A 20,820-nucleotide genomic window follows, 5' to 3' on the forward strand; every position below is an offset into this window, starting at 1 on the left:
TGCAAATTGATTACAAGGCACCCTCTTTCGCTAGCACTGAATGGAATCAATTGGAAATATATTCCTCTGAAGTCTATAGAGGAATTCAAGAATCACTCGAGCTAAAATTAGAGACCAAAAGCAAGTTGAGCTTTAAATTAAAAAAATTTGTGCTGATAACATGTTATAAAAATAGAGAAAAGAATAGGACAATGAAGAAGTCAATAGAATTGTATATTATTATTAAAAACCAAAGTCTTATATTTATATTGAAGAATTAGGGATAAAATCATAATAAAAATTAGGATTGTATGGATTTAATTTTCATTTACTCATAATCATATTATTTACAATACAAACTTGTTTTCGTAATTTGCTTCTTCAATCTATAATCTTCAATTTTCATTTTTAGTGTCACATAACTCATATTGGCGACTTCGCAATCTTTTGCAATAGCAGAAGGCTTTCCTTGAAGCGACTCTAATGTGACAACTCCAAACTTTCTATGAGTAGCGTATACAAATTACCAACCTTTTTACCTCATTAATGCGATATAATTAATCTTCACATCAATTCTCCCAATGCATGCTGAATATTTATATGTCAACGTGTCCAGTGCTCCCAACAGTGTCAAACTTTTTCTCAATCTTGAGACCTATTAATAACCGCTCTGCTACATCAAAAATCTTCACACTTAAAATACTTGAACCTTTAACTTCAAGTTTATGATTATTAGTCATGACGACATCATGAGCATCTAATAGCTTATAATCCTCAAAGCAGTCCTTGTGTGGGCATATATGATTACACATCCAAAATCCAAGAGTTACTTGAAGAGTCGTAATTTGTGACACAATAATCACTATCAATATCATCATCAACCATGATCGTAGAATCAGAGGCCTCTTTAGACTCTAGACTCTTCTTTACTTTAAGATGATATGTCAACTTCTCACATTTTGCCTTAATGTGTCCTTTCTTGTGGCGGTATTAACACTTGGCATTTCTCCTATAATGACATTGAGAATGATCCCTCCGGACATTATTTCTTCCTCGCGATTTACCACACCTCATTTCAGACTTTGTCTAGAGTACTTGATTTAAAACCTTCTTCACTATCGAAGTAGATTTACCAACTAGTAACGTGGTGACCAATGTCTCATCTGACTTAGGTAAGGAAGACAGCAAAATTATTATCTTATCTTTTTCCTCAATTTTTGACATCAATATTAAACAACTCAGTTCACACTTATTCAAATGATTCCTAAGATCAGTGTCCTCATCTATCTTCAAATCATATAATTATTTTCTCAGATATAAACATAAATTAAAACATATCAGGATCTTTTAGCATTTTGAATAACTTAAAATGCAAATTTCTTATTCAAAACACTATAATTTACCTAAGCAATCATGCTACGTGGTCAAAGTTAATGACTAAAAAGTATTTCCAAATTACACTTGACAATTTTTCATTGAATAAAGGGTAAAAAAACATCATAAAAATACTCAATTATTAGCTGCCACATCAGTCTATTTTTTTATTCCCTATTTGTTCAGCATTATTCTTACCTAAGTACAAGCCAATCTAATGGTGTTGACTGTCTCCAGTTTCAATTCTTCCAACTCCGCTTCTTCATGCCTTGTGACATCTTACCTTACAAATCTTTGTAAAGTCCCTATTGCAAGAGAATAACTTCAACTGTACTTCACAAAATATTTAAATTATTTTTCTCGCCAAATCGTTTACCCTCAAACTTTGCACATGCCATCATCTTCGAGGCAGTATCCCGAGTTTGAATTTTGAGCTCCGAAACCAGTAGACTTCGCAGGATGAAATTGGCAGAAAATGAACAAGAACCAATGAGAGGTTGATTAGGGACGAGAAAAACGAATTGCAGAGAACGAGTCACATGAACCACCAAAATCAAACCAATAAAATGAAATAGAGATATCAAATTAAACACAAATAAATATGTAATCGTTAAATTCAATTTTACCACGTCAATCTGCAGAAATTTTCGGTGCTCGCAGGCGACAGAGATAGGTGGAAGAAAGGGATTCTATGGGGGCTCAAGAGAGAGACTGTAGAAGTGATTGCTTTTCTCTCTGTGCTATTTTATTAGAGAGATATTTATGAAAAGGAGTTAACCAGTTAGTGAATAGTGAATAGTGAATAGTGAATAGTGAATAGTGAATATCCGGTTAGTGTATGAAATGGGACACCATAGAAATGAACAGTGAAGGCTGGTTCCCTCTTTTATATAAGTGCAATGATTTTAGCAAGTTTTAAAACTTCAAGTCATAATATTTTGGGTTCTATGGATATATTCACATTATACTTTTAGAAATTGTGTTTCATTAGGCCAAAATTATGTACTGAATAGTACATAAGAGAAATAAAGAAAAAAAATTACTAGATTTTTGTGTCACACAGAAATTTCTCAATGTCACCCTCTAGGGTATGCATTTTGAGAGAGATGTAAAATTCAATCGAACAAATATTAATTTCAAAAAACTGTGAGGCCATATGGCTAACACTTGTAGAGATTGTTAGTTTAATGTCCCTTTTTTCAGTAGTATTTTGAAAAACGACATTCTGAATTGACATGCTACAATTTGAAATGATTATCTAAGGTTCCATGAACATATAGAACGTCACAAATTATATACTCAATAGTTTAGGTATAGTAAGATGCAATTCAAGATGTGATCAAAATATGTCGTTTACAATCTCAGTACATGAAGTTGGACACTTTATGTTTATAAAATTACATTGTTCTTATTAAGATTTGTCTATATTTGGCAATAAGAACAATAATGTGTTTTGTGATGCACATTAAACGGGAACCGCATAGATAACTCATTTGTGATCGTTCGAAATGAGACTCTATCAAACAATTCAACTAAATCCTGAGTGAGTAATATACTTTTGATTGCTAGTTCAAATTTTTTGAAGTAACAATGAGTGAAATCTTAATTAGAAGATTGATCTTGGTGCTTTGGGAATCAGGTCGAAACAATTAGAGATCATATACTTGTGATAGTGAAATCCATTAATCATTAAGATGAGACGATCATCACTCTAAGGTATTTTAGATAGACAATTGAACCTGTGCTCAGTAGCTTGATGATGAGATCGTTGGACTCTATATTGTTATTTGATCACAACTAATTCATCTTATGAAAATGGAACTTAGAGGGTAATAATGTTCAAGGACAAAACGGTTATTTTATCATTTTCAACTTATTAATGGTCCAATGGGGGTTGACTTGTGGAACAATAATCGGAGCATATTTTCATCGAATCATAATTTACTTCTATAACTATCACTCGACTCGACAATGGAATCTCGATTTTTGGTACAATGAGCCGAGATTAATAGATGTATCTCAATTGGTTAAGAGTTGACCCAATTAGAAACTTCTATTGTAGCTTAAGTCTTGTTGGTCTGATTAGGTCCCTTTCTTGACTACAATAAATGTGTGACTTAATTGGTCTACTACAATTAAGTCCAAGAAAATTTGTGCAATTATAAAATCCTAATTGAGTATTATAAATATGTCCTTTATGGACACATTTTCACTTAGTTTTTAGGGTAAGCCATATTTTTATTTCCCAAAGAGGGAGGCACCTAAAGAACACAAGGGATAAGATATAAGGGAAAAAGCACTTGGCTAGGCCACTAAAATCTCCTTCAAGGTTATCATTTTCCTTTTATGTGGAAGAATTTAAGACATCCAATGATCTCAAGGTGATCGTAGATCTTTTATTTATTTACATTTAATCTTCAAAGGGAAATTAATTTCCTATTTTGATGATTAAATTCAATAACCAACAAATGGAATCAAAGCCAAGGTTACTAAGAGCCTTGAGTAGGATTAAGTGCTTCGAATCCTAGTATAAAATGCATTTTTAGTATGGGCGGTGTTAGGTTATTTAATTTGACATGTTTACTACTTTATATGCTTAAAGTAGATGTTTATACATAATCACTTTTGGCCCTGGGATTTTTTTTTACTTCCCATTCTAATTCATTCCATTTGTCTTTCTTTTCTCTAGAAAAATTGTAAGCCATGCGTCATTAGGGTTTTGTACATATTTTTCATACTTCTACACTTGTGTATTAAAAGAAGATGAAGTTTTTTGGGCTTCATGCATTTTTCGTTTCTGATTCTTGTTAGAGAAATGGAAGGAGATAGAAATAGGACAAACAAAATGCAAAAACCATTGTAGAATTACAAGTGGCGGCAATAACAACTATCGCGACCGGAGTGGCTACAGTCGCTGCGTCCAAATGCAACAGTTGCTCCAAGTTGTGATAGCTGCTTCTGTTGCCTGTCATGACAACCATAGCTACTGCAAATGTAGCAGCGGCGCTTGCTATTACTGTTTGCAGTCGCCATTGCCACTCGACGGCTGCAGCTATGGTGGCCTCTTTTGGTGTTGCTACTGTCGATGTCATTGTAGGAGATGGATGGTGGATGTGATACATGGCGAATTTTCCAGGATTTGTGAAATTAGGTTATTTTTGAGTTTTTGTGCTTTTCTTTATGACTTGGGCAAATATTTTTGGCTAAGGGCTTTTGATTTAAGGATTGCGAAAAAATTAAATGGACTCAATTTTTGAATATTGAATGGGTTAGATTACAAGGAAATTGAAGAATTGGGGCGAAAATTGCTTTATGGATGATGAATGAATGTATGATTATCACATGTCATGTAGATTAAATTGAACACCACCCAATGCACTAAACATATGCATTGGTATTGGATTTTTTTTATCACTCTAAATTAATTAGATGTGGTTAAAAAATTATATTTAACAATTTAGTGCCATTATAATTGTTTATATTTGGCACATTAATTATAAAATCAAAATCCAATGGTTCAAAATAATAAGTGGGGGAAGGTTTATAGCGTGTATAAACTTGCGGCCTCCTCCTTCATCCAATTTATTATTAAAATACGTATGTCTGGTGTCAAATTACATCGGTCTCCCTAAAGGAAGACTACGTTATTCTAAATTAACTGAAATTGAATCTTATAATAGAAAGTTTTAAAAATTGGATAATCGGCTGATTATCCTATAGATAACATCTCATATATTTTGGATAATTTAAAAATTATTTGCAGAGGTTATTACACTTATATATGACTTTATTTTTGGAGGACTTCCAGTAGAAGGTTCCAACAAAATATTTATAAGTCAAATGATAATAAATCCTCATTTTTATTGTGGCACGAGATGCCTAACTCCATCAAATGAGTGGGAGTGTTCCAACTTTGTGATGAGGACAAATCAAAAATCTAATTAGTGAATAAATCAACGCTACAATCTTCCCGTATAAAGTGGCAACTCTAATTTATTGGTTGTGAACAAAATATTTGTAATCAAAATATAAGTTATGTCACACTACACTTCTCAGTACAAGTACCCAACTTATATTGTCACAGGTAATTATAATTACTTTAATTCATATGCTCACATACTCAATAATAAATAAATACATTAAATGGATAAAATCACAATTTGTTTATTATAAATTATTATTTATTATAACAAAATATACTATATGGACACACAACCCCACAGTCTCCACTTCCTACGTACTTTGTTTATATTTTTTATTATTTTAACCCCAAACCTTAGATCTCTCTCTTTTATTTGCACACGCAAACACATATTGAAAGCACAGGTCAGCAGCTACAGAAACTACCTAAGAGCCACTAACTTAGGTTGTACACGCCGCAAGAAGATAAGTAGAAGAAGCCGAAACAAAGAGAACCAATGCTAAAAGGAACTCATAAATAAGGAATGGGTGGAGAAGACACGACTTCCAAATAAAAGAGACGAGATTGGGAGTATCCCTATGCTGCAGGCCAGTGGCGGCATCACGAAATTGATACCCATCAATGTCGACAGCTCGGGGTTGCTCCATCGAGGTGCTAAGAGATTTGGGGATTTAGAAATTCCAAAATGTCTATCCAGTGTTTATTGGGTTGATTACAAGAGGAATGGATCTGGTTATTATCAAAAAATGATTTTTAATATGAGATCATAAGAAATTAAAAAAGCGATTCAATAAGAGAGGGCAAACGACTAATGAATTCAATGTAGTGAAGTAGTTCTTTTATTCAATGTCTCAAGATGGGTTTCAATGCCCAATAACGTTAAATTAATTTTTCTTCCAATTAACTAAGGTTATTGAGGCTGAGTTTGAGGCGGGGACTTTATTTCTCATCCCCTACTCGTGATAAGGACTTTTTTTCCAACTGTGCTATGTGTACAATCGGGATTGACAAACCCATTTGACAATTGGACACTTAGGAGGGGGGCTCACACTGAATAGAAAAATCGTGAGCCCCCCTCCTATGAGTGCATTGTCAACATGGATTGTACAAGAAGAATAATTTCTTTTTTCCTAACCCCCACCCCAATTCATTGATTAATCTAGAATCCCCCGCTAGTTTGGGCAGGCCATATGGGGGACTAGAACAATTGAGGATAATTGCTCCCCCGAATATCATTTTTGAATGTGTAATGGTTCGTGCGACTCACAAAGACACTATACAAATGTTATATATATACGTAATATATATTATATTGCACACCCATGATATATATTTTGTACGCTCACACGATCTGTGATTTGAAATCGATCTAGCAAATTTATTCATAATTTGATTAATCTCTCGAAATAAGTTGGTCGTATTTTACGTTTATTGTGGTTAATGTTTATGCATATAATATTTCTACGGATGTGTTTTATTTTTTGGTCCATATTACGTATGATTTATTTAGAATTGACAGGAGTTTAATAGCGTTACGTACGAGAATTTAACATCATCTAAGTTCGGTTTAATTTTCAAGTCTCTCTCTATAATTATGATTTTTTTTTGGGTATAAAAATACATATATAAATTCATTATTCAAGCACATTTATTGATATTTATTCTCATCCCTTTATATCTTTTCTTCTAGATGATTGATGATTCGAGGCGGTTGGCACGAATATGGCTTATGGTGGCAAAAGTTCCGATAATAGATTATTTTGTTATCTTTAAAATATTTCTTTTTTCAAGTTAAATTATCAAAATCACTGGATCATTTGAATTATTATATATGTTTAATAATTTATATAATAGTGTTGAATATTCCTTAAATTATTTTAATTTAGGAGTTAGTGGCACTCGAGTCGTTAAGGATTCAGGTTGTCATAGTTGTCCAATTAGTATCAGGATTAATTTAAGTCTCTCTTATGGTAAAGATCATGAGTTCGAATTCTTGGGACGCAATAGAAATCTATTAGAGATAGGATGAATTTAGGTTCTTCCAGAACGAACAATACATAAATTAACGACTTTGGCATAAAGATCAGATCGTCACATAATATTGGGATCCGAAACCACATTAATTGAAAGATTATCGAGAACAACCCTAAATTTTCTCATATTGAACAAAAATCCATGTGTCCATGTATAAACAAAACAATTGCAAAAGAACAATTAAGAAAATATAAAGAATATTGCAAAATCATCTAAGGGTCACTACCTCCAAGTACCTTGGCCACCAGTGACTGGGTTTGGAGTATATTTTCCTTTTATGCTTTCTGATAAGTGTGTTTTTGCACACTTATTGGGCACTTAATTTGATATAATTATTGACGAAAAGAATAGAATTCTACTCATAGTTAAGTAATATTCACTTTTGTAGGTAAAAATCACCTAAAGAAAAGAGAACAAGGCAAAAGGAAGAAAAATGAGGAAAAAGGACTAAAATTGTACAAAATTGTGAAGTTGGAGGCCAAGGAAAACAAGTCAAAAAGTGGAGGATTTGAGATGCAATTTATGGAGGGCAAAATCGAATTGGAAGTCAAAATTCGAGGACCAAATTGTACAAAATTAAAGTTGAGGGACTAGCATGCAAATATTTGAAACTTGGCTTCAAAAAGAAAACCATTTTCATGGTTTTGGACAGAGAACCAGGCACCGAGGCGCCCATTTTAAAAGAAAAAATGAGTTGGGGACCTTTTTGTTCACTTTTGAAACTTCAGGGACCAAGGCTGCAATTTTCCTAGGTTTTAATATAAAACCAGCAGCTGAGTTTTCATTTGCAGTTCTTCAGTTCGATCTTCTGCTGGGTTCTGTTTTCTGCTGGGTTCTTTCTTTTTTTTCATTTTGCTTTCATTTTCTTTTCTTTTTCTTGGTTATTTTGGAGATATAACATAGAGTAACAGGGAGATAACATCAAGGATTTGGCAAAGCATTTGGGGAAAATCATAGTCAATCTACAAAAAAGGGTTTTATCTATATCTTTGTATTTTCTTCATCATTTAGCCTTATTTGTAATACATTTGATGAATATTCTCCTTGATTATCATTTATTTAACATGGGCTAAGTATTTTGTTGGGATTTATGGTAGTAGCTTGACATAGGTTTAATTGATTTTCAATATTTGCTATTTGATATTAAATTGCCCATTTCCATGTGTTTCTATTATTATATTTATTGCATTTTCATTTATGTGGCCAATGAATGAATATGTTTCGTGAAGTGTACATAGTTCGAGAGAAGATTGTGTATTTTAGACCAAATGGTAGAAACTCTAGGTTTGTATAGAGGATAGATATATATCTTTAGCCCTATGTGACCCAATGAGCTATTTTCATAACAATTTAATGCTGTTATTTAGTTGTAATCGACATAGAGATATAATAGGTTAAACCAATCAATTATGGTTAATTTCACTCGAGAGAGGTAATTAGCTAAAATTGAAGAATCGGATCTAACATCGTAAATGAGTAATTCGTTAATTGGCATATGGAGAAATTAATTAGGCGACGGCTAAGCGAAACCATGAATCTCAATCACGTTTTCCTCCAAAATTCCCAAGATTTCCATATTTTCCTATTTTGTATTTTTTTTTCTTTAGTTTCTAAAATCAACTCTTTGTTGTGTATTTGTTTATTTTCATTGTTAGAATTAAATTGATTAAAGTTGTGTAATTTAAATTAAACATTCCTCGAGGGATCGACAACTCGGACTTCAAATGTCCACTTTATTACTTGAACGCGACCCGTGCACTTGCAGTATGATTTTAGCGAACAAGTTTTTGGCGCCGTTGCTGGTGAATGTTTTATTTCAATTATCATCTTTTGTTGATTCTAATTTTTACAAGTTTCGTTCTTTTTTTCTTTTGCATAGCTTTTATATATTTATTGTGTAATTAACTTTTAACCTTAGGTCTTTGGTGGTGCATGCTTCGTTCGAGAAGTTTTGATCTTTTCGAGCTTGATCCGGATATTGAAAAACCTTTCCAAAGAAGGCGACGGGAACAAAGGGAATTGAGAAGGCAACAATTGATTGAGATGACACACCAAGGGAGTAATTTGGAACATAATGCTCAACCGGAAAATGTTCCTCGAGGCGGCATTCCACCGGGTTTTGGTAACCAAGCGGGTAGAGTTCAAGAGCCTATTGTAAATGAGGAAGATATACTGTTTGGGAACTTCATGAACCCACCCGTAGTAGAGAATGAATCAAGTATTGTTTACCCTCCATATTGACATCCAAACTTTCAACTTCGTCCGGATGTTATTAGTTTGTTCTCCAATACCATTCCATTCTATGGAAGGATTGATGAGAACCCTCACTCACATGTTGCACGATTCATAGAGAATGTTGAAAATTTTAAATATGAAGGCGTAAATGTGGAGACGATCCGGATGAGGTTATTTGTTCACACATTGAAGGATAAGGCAAGGGAATGGCTTGAGACTCTACCGCCCAGAAGTATAAATAGTTGGTTGGAATTTATTCAAAAATTCACAGCCAAATTCTTTCCACCCGCCTGAGTAGCCAAACTCAAGCATGACATAACCACTTTCCAACAATCCGAATTTGAGAGCTTTCACGAGGCTTGAGAAAGGTTCAAGGATATGCTTCGAAAATGTCCAAATCATGGAATCACAATGGGGCAACAAGTGAATCATTTTTATGCCGGGTTGACTCCTTCTTGCCGTTCAAATGTGGATTCATCATCTAATGGCTCAATCAAGAAGAAGAATATTCGGGAAGCATATGATCTATTTAAGGTCATGAGTGAACAAAGTGCTATGTGGCCGGATAGAGGTTCACAAAGAGGGGTTGGTGGAGTTCGAGATGGTGAAGCTTTCTCAATGGTTCTAGCAAAGATCGACTCACTAGCAAAGAAGGTAGAAGGACTTTCTTCATCTACCTCGAGCTCTCATTCCGCTCATATGGTACAATCTCCACCTATTTGTGATATTTGTGAACCAAATCACCGAAGCCCGAGTTGTCCATTGATAGGTAGTGGTTCAGCATCTACCGAGCAAGTGGTATATACTCAAAACTTTCAACGCCAAGGATACAATCCTTATTCGCAAACTTATAACCCCAGTTGGTGAAATCATCCGAACTTTTCTTATGGAAATAATCAAAATGTGCTCAACTCGAAGCCACAAGAGAAAAAAAAGGTTGGGAAGAGGCTATTGCTAAGTTGGCAAACCATCAATTATAATATTAAGAAAGCAATGATGCCTCTTTGAAAAACTTGGAATGTCAAGTGGGTCAAATTGCCAAGCTTATCTTCGAAAGGCAATAGCGGGCATTGCCTAGCAACACCGAAACAAATCCAAGGGAGAATGTACAAGCTATTACCACTAGAAGTGGGGTGCAATTGCCCGAAATCACGGTGACACGCCCTAAGGGTCAAACCGACAAGACACCCATTGAAGAAGAAAGGATTATGCAAGAACCTAGTCCAAAGGACGAGACACTAATTGAAGAAGAATCGGAGCCATCAACATCAAAGGCTCCAATACCGGTCAAAGCCTATGTGCCTCATATTCCCTTCCCACAAAGGCTTCACAAACAGAAATTGGATGCTCAATTTGGAAACTTTTTGGAGATATTCAAGAAGCTACACATAAACATTCCATTTGCCGATGCATTAGCTCAAATGCCGAATTATGCCAAATTTATGAAGGACATTCTTTCAAACAAAAGGAAACTAGAAGAACATGAGACAGTAATGCTAACGGAAGAGTGTAGTGCTATCCTTCAGAAGAAGCTACCACCGAAAATCAAAGATCCAGGGAGTTTTACTATTCCATGCACTATTGGAGATTTAAATTTTAGTAAAGCTTTATGTGAGCTTGGTGCCAGTATTAGTTTGATGCCTTTGTCTATTTTCAAGAAGCTGGGATTGGGAGAAGCTAAGGCCACCACTGTATCATTACAATTGGCTGATTGATCAATTAAATATCCTCGGGGTGTCATTGAGGATGTATTGGTCAAGGTGGACAAATTCATATTTCCAGCTGATTTCATAATTCTTGACATGGAAGAGGATCATGACATCCCTATCATTTTAAGACGACCATTTCTTGCCACCGGTCGAGCTTTGATTGATGTGCAAAAGGGGCAGCTCGTTCTAAGAGTCCAAGATGAAAAAGTTACATTCAATATCTTGAAGGCCATCAAGTATCCATCGGAATCTGATTCATGCCTTCGAGTGGATGTTGTTGATCATGTGGTTGCCGAGTCTTTTTACAGGCTTTCTAAGGATCCTCTAGAAGCATGTCTTGTTTATCCTTTGGCTATCAAAGAGGAAGACCCTAAAGTTGAGCATATGGTACACTATTTGGAGGCTACACCTTCTCGGTCTTATAAGAGAGCACCAAATTATGAGGACTTGGAAAAGAGCTCTTCACCACCACTGCCATTTCTTCAGCAGACACCTATACTTGATTTGAAGCCTCTTCCATCTCATTTGAGGTATGCTTATTTGGGAGAGTCATCTATGCTTCCGGTTATCATTGCTAATTTCTTAAATGAATTGGATGAAGAGAAGTAACTCGGGTGTTAAGGGAGTACAAGGGAGCCATTGGTTGGACTATTACAGACATTAAGGGAATTAGTCCTTCACTATGCATGCAAAAAATCCTTATGGAGGATGATTTCAAATCATCAGTGGAGCATCAAAGGCAATTGAACCCCAACATGAAAGAAGTGGTAAAGTAGCTTGATGCGGGCATTATTTATCCGATTTCAGATAGTACATGGGTGAGCCCCGTTCAAGAGGTGCCAAAGAAAGGAGGTGTCACGGTTGTGGAAAATGAGGATAATGTACTTATACCTACTAGACCCGTGATCGGTTGGAGGGTATACATAGATTACCGCAAGCTTAACAAGACTACAGGGAATGATCACTTTCCTCTTCCTTTTATTGATCAAATGCTTGAGCGGTTAGCGGGGTATTCTCATTATTGTTTTTTGGATGGGTATTCAGGCTATAATCAAATTCCTATAGCCCCAGAGGATTAAGAGAAAACCACCTTCACATGCTCATATGATATATTTGCATATAGAAAGATGCCCTTTGACCTTTGCAACGCACCCGCCACTTTCTAAAGGTGTATGATGGCTATATTCTCCGACATGGTGGAGAAATTTACTGAGGTTTTTATGGATGACTTCTCGGTATGTGGGGCCTCATTTGATGGATGTTTGAGCAATTTAGAGATAGTGTTGAAAAGATGTGAGGAGACAAATTTAGTACTTAATTGAGAAAAATATCATTTCATGGTCCAGGAAGGCATAGTTTTCGGCCATCGGATTTCACGTAAAGGGATAGAGGTTTACAAGGCAAAAATCCAAGTCATTGAGAAATTACCTCTACATACCTTGGTGAAAGGGATAAGGAGTTTTTTGGGGCATGCCGAATTTTATAGGAGGTTTATCATGGACTTTTTGAAGATCACAAATCCACTTTGCTCCTTACTTGAGAAGAACACTCCATTTGATTTCTCTCAAGAGTGCCTCCATGCTTTTAACACTCTTAAAGAGAAACTCATCACGGCTCCTATCATTGTAGCTCCGGATTGGAATTTACCATTTGAGCTTATGTGCGATGCAAGCGATTATGCCGTTGGAGCAGTTTTAGGGCAAAGGAGAAATAAAATCTTGCATGTTATTTACTATGCTAGCCGGACTTTGACTGATGCTCAACTGAACTATGCCGTTACTGAAAAAGAGATGCTCGCAGTGGTATTTGCATTTGATAAATTTCGATCTTACCTCATTGGATCGAAAGTGATTGTTTACAGGGACCACTCAGCCCTCAAGTATTTGCTAGCAAAGAAAGATGCCAAACCTCGGTTAATTAGATGGGTCCTTCTTCTACAAGAGTTTGACTTGGAAATTCACGATAAAAAAGGGACCGAAAATGTTGTTGCCGATCATCTGTCTCGACTTGAGAAAACCAAAGAGGTAGTGGATAGGGAGATAAATGAGGTATTTCCCGATGAACAACTCTTGCAAATTATGCATCTTCTACAAGCCACCCATATACCATGGTATGCGGACCATGTGAACTTTCTTGCTAGTGGCATCATTCCCTCGGATCTCTCTTACCAACAAAGGAAGAAGTTCTTTGCCGATATCAAGCATTATTTTTGGAACGATCCATTGTTGTTCAAACAGAGCCCGGATCAAATTATACGGAGATGTGTGCGGAAGATGAAATGGAGCAAATCCTTGAACAATGTCATTCCTCACCCTATGTTGGTCACTTTGAGGCCCTGAAAATCGCATCAAAGGTACTTCAATTCGATTTTTATTGGCCTACATTATTCAAAGATGCTCATATTCTTGTCTCCAAGTGCGACAAATGCCAACGCAGTGGTAATATTTCCAACCGAAATGAAATGCCTTTGAATTTTATATTAGAGGTGGAAATTTTTTATGTATGGGGTATTGATTTTATGGGACCTTTTCCTCCTTCATTCTCAAATCAATACATATTGGTAGCGGTTGATTATGTGTCAAAGTGGGTAGAAGCGGTGACTTTGCCCACTAATAACGCTCGGGTAGTAGTAAACTTTTTAAAGAAAAATATTTTCTCTCGCTATGGCACCCCCCGAGCTATCATTATGGAGGTAAAAATTTTTGTAATCGCCTCTTCGACTCAGTATTGACCAAATATGGAGTAAAGTATCGTGTAGCCACTCCCTATCATCCCCAAACTAGTGGCCAAGTTGAAATTTCGAATCGGGAGTTGAAGAGGATTCTTGAATTGACGGTGAGTGCCTCTAGAAAAGATTGGTCCAAGAAATTGGATGATGCATTATGGGCTTATTGTACCGCGTTCAAAATGCCCATTGGTATGTCTCCCTATCGTCTTTTGTTTGGAAAAGCTTGCCACCTCCCAGTAGAACTTGAGCATCAAGCTTATTGGACAGTGAAAGCTTTGAATTTTGATGTGAAATTGGCCGATGAGAAAAGATTGCTCCAATTGAATGAACTGGATGAAGTCCGCCTTGACTCTTATGAGAATGCTCAAATTTACAAAGAAGAGACAAAGAAATGGCATGATAAACACATTGTGAAATGCGAGTTCTTTGTTGGGCAACAAGTTCTTCTCTACAATTCTCGACTCCGATTGTTTCCCGGAAAGCTCCGCTCAAGATGGTCTGGTCCTTTTACCATTGCTAAGATTTTTCGACATGGAGCAATTGAACTTCATCATGAGGAAAAGGGAAATTTCAAGGTTAACGGGCAACGATTGAAACCATACTTTGAAGGTGATTTTTCTAAGGAGAAGTCCTCCATTCCTCTTGCCAATTTGGAGTGAACAAGGCCTATAGTCGAGCTAGGGACTATAACCAAGCGCTTTTTGGGATGCAACCCAACTTTCTTATCCTTATACTTTTGTTATTACATTTTGAATTAATACAATTCTTTTGTAGGTCAAAATTTTTGTAGTCCTAGCCACCCATAGATCTCAACAAATTTGGGGGTGCCTGGTCCCCAAAGTCATAAACAAAAAATTCATCTACAACATCCTTCAAAAAAATCTAATCGGCGAAGTTTCGTTATCCCTCTCCTCTTTATCTTGTTTTTTACACATTGAGGACAATGTGTGGTTTAAGTTTGGAGGTGATTGTGCTTGAATTGGTGATATTATGTTGATGTGCTAGATAGCCTTGCCGGCTTTGCATGGTTTTGATGTTTGAAATTGTTATTGATTCATGAGTTATGCATATATGACCAAATATGCTATTTGTGCGTAATTTTTTCCCAAAAAAAATAAAAATTGCTTATCTATTGTGAGATTTTGAATTACTTTGGGCACAATAGTCATGATTAATTGTTATCTAGATGTGGAAAATTTTTGATTGAAGGATATATTTTTGAATTGCTTGAACTAGGTTGTGACTTGTAAGTTGTTTGGAAATTTTTATCAATCTGTATTCTCTTTTCTTTCACTTTATCATATTATGAGATAAGTTTGGAGGTGGTCGAGCCGGTGAAGAAGATTATCTAGAAGTGTGTGATTTCGTGCATGTTGAAAATATTTGTGTAGAGTGTCTGTTACCGAGTATAAGCTAGGTAATGACCATATGCTAGGGATCTAAGCCCCATTTTTGTTGTGTTAAAAAAAAATGGAGTTATTGTACTTGTTGAATCTTGGGCCTCACTTTGTAGCCTTTTTGACTTGAGTTATTAAGTGCGTAGGGGTATTTTGTAACCCGGTACCCTTTGGCCTAAACAACCGGAGAGTTATCGACCTAAAGCTCGCTACAAGGGTCAAAAAAAAAGTTTAAGGGAGTGAGGTAAAACATGGGATTCGGCTAAAAAGGAAAAAAAAAAAAAAAAAAAGAGAAAAAAATGTTATTGATATTTGGGCTTAGATAACTAGTGAGTTTGAATTGCTTAGTATAAACTTGAATGTGAAAGCACTCATTAGTAGAGAATCATCACATAACTAGAGATTGATATTACTAGTTAGACCCAATCGAACTAGAGCGGGAAAAGAAATGAGTGACTTGAGAGCAGCCTTATATTTACACCTCGGGGAAAGAAATGAATATCTATTTGAGGAGTGTAAATTCCACGAGTGGGAAAGGAAATATTTGACTACAAAGGGTTGGGTTGGAGAGAATCTGAAGATTTTTCCGTCTTGACAAATTTTTCCTAATTTAGATGATAATTGAAAGTGATTTTACACATATACACCGATCGAACATTGGATAAACTCAAATTATTTTTGTTAGCATTATTTGGAGCATATTTGTGAATTGATTATACAATTTTACACTCATTGATATTTTTGGCAAGCTATTTAGTGTGTTGACCATGATCACTTTTGCTTGATTGTGTGGTAGATAATCTTGCTCGGGACGAGCAAGAGTTTAAGTTTGAGGGTGTGATAAGTGTGTTTTTGCACACTTATTGGGCACTTAATTTGATATAATTATTGGTAAAAAGAATGAAATTCTACTCATAGTTAAATAATATTTGCTTTTGTAGGTAAAAATCACCCAAAGAAAAGAGAACAAGGCAAAAGGAGGAAAAATGACTAAAATTGTACAAAATTGTGAAGTTGGAGGCTAAGGCAAAGAAGTCAAAAAGTGGAGGATTTGGGATGCAATTTATGGAGGGCAAAATCGAAATGGAAGTCAAAATCCGAGGACCAAATTGTACAAAATCAAAGTAGAGGAACTAGCATGCAATGTTTGAAACTTGGCTGCAAAAAGAAAACCATTTTCATGCTTTTGGACAGAGAACCAGGCGCCGCGGCACCCATTTTAAAAGAAAAAATGAGTTGGGGGACCTTTTTGTTAACTTTAGAAACTTCAGGGACCAAGGCTGCAATTTTCCTAGTTTCTAATATAAAACCAGCAGCTGAGTTTTTATTTGCAGCTCTTCAGTTTGGTCTTCTGCTGGGTTTTTTTTTTTTTTTTTTTTTTTTTTTTTTTTTTTTTTTTTTTTTTTTTTTTTTTTTTTTTTTTTTTTTTTTTTTTTTGGTATTAAAAAAAAAAAAAAAAAAAAAGGGATTGAAGTTGGATGAATTCTTGAATTCAGGGACCAATGTATTGAGTTTGAAAGTAGAAGAGCCTAACATGCAATATTAAAGGACTTGTGACTAAATTACACAAACCTGTAAAAAGTCGACCCTTGCGATCACAAGGGTATATTTAGTTGCGGTCGCAAAGACTTTTGCAGAATTGCTTGTGAGATATAGTAGGTTAAATCAATCAATTAGGGTTTATTTCACTCGAGAGAGATAATTAGTTAAAATTGAAAAATCGGGTCTAACATCGTAAATGAGTAATTCGTTAATTGACATATGAAGAAATTAATTAGGCGACGGTTAAGCGAAACCATGAATCCCAACCACGTTTTCCTCCAAAATTCCCAAGATTTCCATATTTTCCTAGTTTGCGTTTTTTTCTTAGTTTCTAAAATCAACTCTTTATTGTGTGTTTGTTTATTTTCATTGTTAGAATTAAATTGATTAAAATTGTCTAATATAAAGTAAACATTTCTCGAGGATCGACAACCCGAACTTCAAAGGTCCACTTTATTACTTGAACGCGACCCGTGCATTTGCGGTATTATTTTAGCAAACACTTTCCTTTTATTTTCTTGATTTTATGTTTCTCTTTTTTAGCGGACTTAATAGCCATTTTGCACGGATTTGTTAGTGAGGAGTATTTCCAAAATAAAAATGAAGGGTCGAAGACTGTGATGCAAATAAATGAAGTTTGAGGATATAAATGCATAAGGAGTTGAAGATTGAGAATGTGGCTTAAATTTTCCAATATTAAAAAGAAAATGTTTTGCCCAAGTCATTTTCTTGACTACTGTCAAGGAAAAAAAAATAAATAAATCTTTTTGCGTTGAAATTTGACTCCACATTGTAGGAACTGTATGGTCCACCCATGTGAAATCCATTGAGTGCCAAATCAGAGTTCCCGACAAATTGTCGTATGCCCAACATGATACATGATCTACAATGTGTTACAAATTGCCCCTGTAGACATGTATGTTTAATCAATAAAAAAAAAAGTCTGAAATTTCCTCAAATTCAATAATGAATTCTTAAATCAAATCTGAATAATGAATTTTCAATCTTTTGAATTACAAAATTCGAATTTTGATCTCTAGAACTTGATGATTTTAACTTGCCATTTCTATATAGTATTACGTGTCAAACATGCAATGATTTCATACTTATTCGTCCTTATACTACATCCTCAACTCTCTCCATCAAATTCTTCATCTATTCTTGCAAAATATATTGTAGCTTAAAGTTAAACCGGTTTCAAGCATAATTTATCGCTCGGGAATTATTCACTCATAAATAGAATATCTGCAAATCTTGTATTTTTGTGAATTTAGTTATTTTGTTAATTGAGAATAAGATGAATGATAATCTTCTTGGGAGATCATTCTTATGTGAAATTCATACAAATGTCTTGAGTGCTATTTTCACCTTCACTCATTTATTAAATATTACAAGTTCTAGCTTTCATAGGAAAATATATTTTACTTGGTGTGCTGAAGATATTCTTCAACCTTCAGTAAAGTGGGGTTCTAGGTTCTCGACCCAATTAAATTTGGAAATTACATAAATTGTTAACGTGAACGTCAAAACTGGACATGACTTAAAATTGAATGTAAAGTGGTTTGATGCTTTGCTCTCCAACTTTAAATTACATAAAAGTCAAGCAATTCTAATTTTCACAATGACGAGTTTTTGCCACATGGCGATCCAAATTCACATATTTAAATACGTTGGGTACCCACGATAGGGATGACAACGGGAGAGATGAGACGGGATGGGAAGCCGCTAGGGATTCGTCACGCCCTGTCCAAACCTTGATCCCAGCTTAAGGTGGGGCGGTTGCAGGGGATAGGGCAATATGGATGGGATGCCTCCTCTATGCACATATTGTCCGTTTAATTTTATTTAAATCATAAGCCTTAGATATCTCTTTTTAATTTTCACGCACTAACACATACTAAATGCCCACGTCAATGGCTGCAAAAATAGGGTCGGCCCTAATATTTTGGGGGCCTTATGTCAATTTCAAATTGGGGCCCTATATTTTGAATTTTCTTATATAGAGTTTTAGCCCCTGTTTGATGAAGATTAAGCCATTGTTTGAGACTCATTTTTTTCATAAAAATATATTTTTCAACAATGATTTGACACCACCATGTCAACATATATTTTTCAATAAAATAATATTACATGCAAATTCAAAAATTTTCCTTATTTTTTAATCACACATTCTCCATCGTATCACTTTCTCAAAATGCAATTTTTTTGGAGAAAAATGAGGCTCAAAGGCTCAAACAACCCCTAAAATAGAATTTTCATTTTTTTTTTCAAAATGCATTATTATTTTCTTATGTTTGCATATGATACTTCTATACTACAGAATTTCATAAATATAATTTTCATTTTTTTTTCAACCAACAAATTAACTTTACATAATTTGGGCCTCACTTAGGTGATCGCCTATTTCGTCTATACTTAGGGCCACCACTGTGCAAAAACAACACAAGCCACCAAATTTTGTGGTAAACACTGCAAGAAGAGGAGAACCCTAAACAAAGAGAGGTAATGCTAAGAGGAACTCATAAATACGGAATGGGGTGGAGAAGACATGGCTGCTAGTTAAAGGAGATGTGATTGTGAGTCTCCATCCTGTGCAACGAAGTCATGACATTGATACCCATCAACGTCGATAGCTAGGGGCTGCTACAACGTGGTGCTAAGAAATTGGGGGGGGGGGGTTTGGAAATTTTGAAATGTCTACGCTTTGTGTAATGCACGTGCTTATTTTTTGTGATTATCATGTTTATCTAAATTAGTTGCGTTTATGTTACATTTACTATTAAATTATTATAATTATCATAGTCGTGATTAATTATGTTGATATAGTGGAATGTGCCTTGGATCAAAGTCGTGATTAATTATGTTGATACAGTGGAATGTGCCTTGGACACTCTATGCGATCGACATGCCTATAGCTCCAAACTTAAAATACATATGACTCTATTTAAATATGCAATTTAATATAATTTGACGCCGTATCACATTCCTATTAATTTAATTGTATTGTCTATAATTAATTTTATTTAGTTAGATTAAATTATATAACGTATTTATCCTATTATGTACAATCTCTTTTTTAGATTGAACCTAGACATTGAGTTGGAAGATTTCTTTTTATAAGTAAATAAATAAATAAAAATAATAATGATATATAGTTAATAATTGAATTAATTTTCTAATAGGATCAATTTAAGGTTAAGGAAGTTAATATAGATAAATAAGGAGGCGTAATTTGTTAGATTAGTACAAATTAAACTAAATAAACGCCAGTAGGTTTAGGAGTCTACATAGTTGCCTTATTTCACATCTTTTTAAAATTAAGTAGAAACTCTTTTTCCTGCCAAAAGTTTAATTTCAATTTCTTATTTTGGGACTAGTATGCTCTTGCAATAAGGTATGGTTCATAATTTATTCATGATATAATCTATCGGTTAACCTATGTGTTTAATTCTCTCTCTCTCTCTCTCTCTCTCTCTCTACACTACCATAAAAGAGAGAATGAGGGTTTACTGTTTATTTTTGTCACACTCGTTTTCACACTTAACCGGTTTGGGAACTGGTTTGACAACAAGAAAAATTCTATTAAAAAATACTATAGGAATTTTGTCAGGAAAAATTCTATTCAAAATACTGTAGGAATTTTGTCACACACCATTGTCTACTGTAATATTTCTCCCTTGCTTTGAATCTGACACACCATGCTCTTTCTCCTAATTCTCAAGCTATAAACTACAAACTATATCTTATATATTTAAATTTTTTAAATTATATTAATAAACAAAATTATTGTAAATAAACTATAAAAAAAATATATTCACTCTGTGCATGGAGAAAAAAATTTACGTCATACTACATAATTTTTTTTGAGCAAAATGATGTATTGAGAAAATTGTTGGGAAA

The 20,820-nt window shown here is 34.7% G+C and overlaps 1 long non-coding RNA gene across 1 annotated transcript; it reads right to left on the reverse strand.

Annotated features, from left to right (window-relative positions):
* Positions 1-1,522: 1,522 nt before the first annotated feature.
* LOC111366472 lies at positions 1,523-2,123 on the reverse strand. The gene is made up of 2 exons (XR_002697659.1): positions 1,980-2,123; positions 1,523-1,803 (listed from the first exon to the last, which is right to left on the reverse strand). It is a non-coding gene; the product is annotated as an uncharacterized LOC111366472 (long non-coding RNA).
* Between the last annotated feature and the right edge of the window lie 18,697 nt (positions 2,124-20,820).

The sequence above is a fragment of the Olea europaea genome, chromosome 18 (genome assembly GCF_002742605.1).
Source record: "Olea europaea var. sylvestris chromosome 18, O_europaea_v1, whole genome shotgun sequence".
Taxonomy (NCBI): Eukaryota; Viridiplantae; Streptophyta; class Magnoliopsida; order Lamiales; family Oleaceae; genus Olea; species Olea europaea.